Source organism: Labrus bergylta, chromosome 17 (assembly GCF_963930695.1).
Source record: "Labrus bergylta chromosome 17, fLabBer1.1, whole genome shotgun sequence".
Lineage (NCBI taxonomy): Eukaryota > Metazoa > Chordata > Actinopteri > Labriformes > Labridae > Labrus > Labrus bergylta.
In genome coordinates, this window is record NC_089211.1 from 24,215,371 (window position 1) to 24,221,370 (window position 6,000).

Genomic DNA, 6,000 nt, shown 5'->3' on the forward strand with positions numbered 1-6,000 from the left:
CTCTGCTGGAAAGTATTTCTCCTTCTGCAAAATAAAATATTTCAGAACCCACTAAGGGGGAGGACACTAGGCTACTTGTTTGTAGTGGGACTGAACTCACGTCACTTAGGGAAGAAGCGTCTGTTGGGGCCCTATAGTCAAAAATCCATTTGGGGCCCTTCCAACCATCACTATTGTGTCTGCCAGTGTCCTGACACTCCTCTTCCTCTTTTCTTCACTCCCAGACACATTCCTCTTGATTTTCCTTTGCTGACTTTCATTGACAAACTTTTGGTTTTCACAGAAATATTGCATGTGATGTTTGGCACGGCTAGGAGAGTGTGTGCTGTCAGATGGGGCCCCATTAGGGAGGTTTCTACTGTCATTGCAAAATGTGTACATTTTATATCACAGTGGGGGGGGGGGGGGGGGGTTCCCCTACCGGCCTGGGGACCCAAGCAGTTGCCTGCCTTGCCTACTAACAGGTAGTGCCTCTGATAGTTCTACCCTCTAGGTTTCTGATGTACTTCTTGTAGAAGGTGAAATATTTTTGTTGACAAAATGGCGACTTGTGAAAAGTTTTTTTGCAATCATGTAAAATTTGTGCAGTTGACCTTCAGGGCCACTGGGAAATTTGACTCCTTAACACCAGATTATCATGTTATTACTGTTCCTCTCTGTAGCTATAGTCCATCGTTTACCACATGACAGTTACTGCACTAAAAAAAATCATGCTGTGCAGTAATTCCAAGAGCAATTTTACCATGCAAGAACTTCTAACAATTTCTGTGTACAGTTTTATGATGGCTGTTATTATCTTTAATGTAACTTTTGCCCCTTGCACTTTTCTATTTTTACATCTTGTTTACCATGTTTTTATTTCCTCTCTTCTTGTGAGCTGATGTAACAAGAGAATTCCCCCTACGAGGGATCAATAGAGCTTATCTTAAATGAACTACTGCAGCATAAAAATGTCCACTGATAATCAGTGTCAGCTTTATTGGCCAGGTTTGTTTGCACATACAAGGAATTTGACCCCGTAGTGGTGTGTAAGGAGTGCAAAGGATGTACAAGTACTTGTGAAGTAAAATGCTCTCCTGTTGCTCTGCAGGTTGGTGCTCTGCCCTCCTGCAGCTGCTGATTGTGTTTCTTTTGTTAACTAGGATTTTGTGTTGGTGTTAAATTCATGTCAATGTTTGGCATTTCTTAAATTGTGTTTTGATAAAAGCTGATTTTCAGTTCAATTGTGTATCCAGTTTTAAGTTCTTTTAAGTTTGTCTTTTTTCTTCATTCCCAATTTCAAATTTTATTGTTACTCCCCTACTGGGGCGATTCGAGAGCCTGTTGGGGCCCCAGGCAAAACTTCACAGGAGCCCCTCAAACTAGCGTTCATTACCATTATGTGATAAATAATCTGACACCAAGAACGAAAAAAATATGCAAAATGTTCATTTTTTTCTCATCATAATTATTTCAAAATATAAACGTAAAGAACATTAAAAAAAAAAAGGTGCAATTTCAAAATATTAATATAATGAATGAAAAAAAACCATCAAAGAAACGCAGTGATGCTCCTCTATTTTAAAGGGCAATGCTGGCAAGATTCAGTCATTTATTTTATGATTGAGTGCTCTCAGATGGGGCCCCCTTAGGGAGGATTCTGACTTTTATTGCTAATTTAGCACATTTTGAGTTGCTGCTGTTGATTAAAATGTATCAGCCCTGAAGGCCCCGGGGCCCTAAGCTGTTGCCTGTTGACAAACAAACTCTGCTCCCCTCATCCCCCGAACCATCTCGGGGAATGTAAGAAGATTTCTGAGACGTCATTGTGAGGAGGACAAGTGGACACATGTTGTCCTCAAAGTCCGAGTTTCCATCTCCTCCACTTTTCCTCTCATGACATCATTGCGCTCTGTCAGCTAGAAGAAAGCTCTGCGACGTTTGAGGAAAGAGACGAAGGCCCGGAATAATGTAAACAGTTTATTGGAACAATGTACAGATTCAAGCAATGGTAACCATTCACATCCACTATATCATCTTACAAATATTACAAAATTACTACAGTACAATATAGAGTCTTTGCATGATCCAAAATATTTGGTGGCCCCAAAAAAGTATTACTTTTTTTTTTTTTTTTTTTTTTTAAATTCAGCAGCTTATTAAAAAGAAAAGAAAAGAAATCAAACCATGTCTATCAAAATGATGTTTTTCACTTTTATCAGCAAAAAAGATGAAGGCAGATCGTCTAATCGAGAAAGAGAGAGAAGGCTAAATGAGAGGACTTTCTGTGACTAGACATTCCTTAATATTGGTGGGTGCTTTACAAAATACACGTTCAATAAAGCTTCGTAGAAAGTCAAAGTTAGATTTGCAAACATTACGATTGAAACAATATGTTTATACGTTGTCAACAGGGTTGGAAATGATCTTTTTCGCCTGCCTGCCACTCAGACTGGTGAATTCAAAAATCAACCAGATGCTTTTTTTTTTTTTTTTTTAACCTGCCACCTTTTAACCAGCAGCGTGATGTAATGTCGTATAATACCAAATCAAGGCCTACTGTATTCACATAATCGGCTATTTTATGAAGGGAAATGTTTCAACTAGAAACCCCTGACATGCTCTTTGTCTCGCTTATAAACACAAAGAAAAGTCTATTTGTGTTTATCATTTAGAGACTGGTTAGCTTAGCTTATTAAAGTCAGGGTTGGTCATTTCCTCCAGATCCACTTCTTCAGATTTTGGTGTAAATTGTCTTTAGGTCCTGACAGAAATTAATAACTCATGTTCTCTGAAAAAGGAACAAAAATCAATCAATCAGACGCCTCCCTGTCTCCCTGCTCGCTCTCTACCTCTTGGGTCCATGAGCTGAGGTCCGCTTCTGGAGAAACGGTGCTCATGCATGTAAGCGAGAGGGCGTGGCTTTAGATGGAGAACAGAGGGGGAGGGGGCGTGGCTAAACAGAGCACTGAGGGAATGCTGATTACCAACCCTGCCTTTAAGCTGCAGATAAACCTCGACTGAGAGGCGAGATAATCACTTTGTTGTTTTAAAATCACTTTTATTTACCCACCAATGTGACGGGTAAGCTGAGCAAATTCAAAAAAAAAGAAAAAACATATTTGGGCGGGTGACGGTTGCTAATTTCCAACCCTGCTTGTCAACCTACTGTACGTCTTTGCATTGAAATTCGGTTGTTTCTTTAGATACAGAAGACTGCATATCTATTGCAAAACGCCGACAAAGTATTTGCTCTCAAGGCATTCTGTGCACGTTACTCTAAAGTATTTACCGCAGTCTTTTTATAACAATCACTTTGGACTACAAAAAGCACGTTAATTAATGTGCAAGTTACCATAATGTTCTCCCCCCCTCCCCCCTGCTTTGCAGCTGTAATCACAGCGGACACACATTAAGGACACTAATGTCGTTTAAACACCCACAGTTATCCGTTTCTAACACAAAGGGGCGACACCGATCTGAAGTGGGTTTGAGAGAGGAGATGCATAAAAAGGCATTACACATGAGGGGGGTCAACGAATATAACACAGACAACCTGAGGTCAACACATATTCAAGTAGTGAAACACAACTACGATGTATAGCAGCAGTCGAGTCAGAAGTACAGCACAGTAAAGGTGGGGATCGAGGACACACACAGACACACACACACACACAGACACACACACACACACACACACCCCCCATCGAGCTGTAGTTACTCCATTGTTTTGCATGCCAAACAGCTGGAATGTGACAAGACGAAAATCACTTCAAAAACACAAAATGATGTGGCACAAACAAGTCTCTGCCTCTGTATTCCATGATGCATTCGATCCTGTATTCACTATTCTTATTATTAATATTAAACCGAACAGAGCAGGTAAACATGTCAACACTGTTCATGTTAGTCTAAGACACTAAAAAAACTGCTTTACAATCTTAATAAACTTATTGCATTTTTTCTTAAAAAGCATTTCTTCATTTTGCATTCAAGCTTAAAAGTCGTATTCAAGGATTTTGGCTTAACATCTTCATTTCTTAAAGCACTCGCTATGTTAAATTTGAAGTGCATTTCAATGTGCATTACAAACGTTTAAAATACTGCAGTTATTACTCTGGCCAGCAGAGGAAATAATTACTGGCTGGGCATTTAAAAAACAAAAACAACAATCAAACTCTCCAACTCCATCATGGAATACATTCAGGCTTTCTGTAACTTAAACACTTTATAAAATAGAACAGCGCAAACACAACCGGAGACGACGAGAACAGCGTTGTAGTTTCACAGTATTTTAAAATCTATACATCCAGCTATTGGGGGTAAGAAGTCAGGGAGGACACTGCAGCGACACAATGTGACGTTTTCAAAGCCCCAGTGTTGTAATACATTAATGGTTACTATGCACTTTAAAAAAAAACAACTTTTGAATCAAAGCGCCCCTCCCCCCTCCCCTCCCCAATAATCCCCCCCCCCCCCCCCCCCCCCGTTCACACTATACGTTAAGTTGGGGTGTGAGGGGCCACCAACATGCAAGAGATGAAAGCATCCAAGTACCCCACAAAAAAACACAACCACCCGAAAAACATTTACACAGTCATCCTGGAGATCATGCTTTGAGCACAAGAACAGCCAAACACCCAAAGAAAAGAAAGACATCGAGAAATAAAACACCTTTTTTTTTTTTTTTTTGTTTTTTTCGTGACATTCGCTCGATGGGACCGCGAGGTTCTGAAAATCTACGAGACGAGGATCTGCTGCTCCTTCATTCCTCCTTCACACACGGTTGTTATAAAGGATCGTAAGCGTCCAGGACACGTTCACACCACGAGACCAAAACTCCAACGTCACATCACAGCCCCGCCCCCCGCCCCGCCCCGCCCCGCCCCCCTCCCCCGTGTGTGTGTAAACCCCCAGGCATGCTACACTACAGCTGAGCGCTGCGATTCTCTGGTGAAAAGGAAAACAAAAAAAGTCTGTTAACAGATTTAAAATACGAGGTCAAAGAAGAAGAACCTTTATCACAGGGCTGACGGCGGCCGTCCCAACGCAACGCCGCGTCACTAAATGTTCCACAGCTTCACATCACAACGGTACACGCATGCTACCTACTCCCAGAGAAGCTGCTCTTGTGCTCTTCAGTGACATTTTTTTTTAAAAACAGCCTTTGTCCTGCTAGAGAATGGAGATCATCCAAAGACATCCTATGGCTATAAAATGATTCATTATCCTGTGTGTGTGCAGCGTTATTAAAATGAGAAATCCTCCGCTTTGATGCTATTTGGAGGACCCTTTAACCTTTGACCTTTAACTCCACGGGTAGAACTATTACGCGTCTTAACCTTCCTGACGTTATTCTTATTATTATTATTAACCCACTCCTTTGCTCAAAATCAAAGAGCAAATGCTTCACAGAGTTTTGCACCCTTCTCTCTGTATTTTCTGACTTTTCTTCTCAGTAGTAGAATTAAAATGTTTGTGGGGATAAATGGAGAGAGAGAGAGAGCGAGAGAGAGAGAGAGAGCGAGAGAGAGCGAAAGAGAGAGAGAGAGAGAGAGAGAGAGAAAAAAAGGGTGATGAAGTTCATTATTTTCCGACTGAGGTGTGATAGATAACATGAATTTTCCTCCCATGAAAAGGTTGCTCTGCCGGTCCCTTTCCCCCTCCCCCACCCACCCCCTCCTTGCCTGTGCAATGGGGGCACCGAACACTGCAGCTACCACCTCCCACCCACCCCGTCCGTCAGGTTCGGGGAGGGGTCCGCACCCCCTTCCCCTCCCCGTCAGCAGGCAGACCCCTTCCCCCCGATTAAAGGGTAACATGTTCCCTGGGTAAAAGAGGTTCCCTATGTTGTCTCCCGTAGTTTATCACCTGTGTGGACAGAAAGAGAGGGGGGGGTGGGGGGGGGGGGAGAGGGAGAGAGAGAGAGAGAGTGAGAGAGAGAGAGAGAGAGAGAGAGAGCAAGAGAGTGAGAGAGAGTGTGAGAGAGAGGGAGAGTGAGAGAGATGAAGAGAGCAAGAG

At 42.2% G+C, this 6,000-nt stretch overlaps 1 protein-coding gene and 1 long non-coding RNA gene across 2 annotated transcripts in view; one reads left to right on the top strand and one right to left on the bottom strand.

The window, feature by feature from the left end:
- The first annotated feature begins 2,640 nt into the window (after positions 1-2,640).
- LOC136183144 (uncharacterized) overlaps positions 2,641-6,000 on the top strand; it is a 178,877-nt gene continuing 175,517 nt past the window's right edge. The window contains exon 1 of the long non-coding RNA XR_010668961.1: positions 2,641-2,740. This is a non-coding gene — a long non-coding RNA (uncharacterized lncRNA). The remainder of the gene's footprint in view (positions 2,741-6,000) is intronic.
- The window catches only part of tnpo1 (transportin 1), a gene marked incomplete in the record, with an annotated part of 32,072 nt that continues 31,542 nt past the window's right edge, over positions 5,471-6,000 (bottom strand). Inside the window, 1 exon segment of the mRNA XM_065965747.1 lies at positions 5,471-5,850.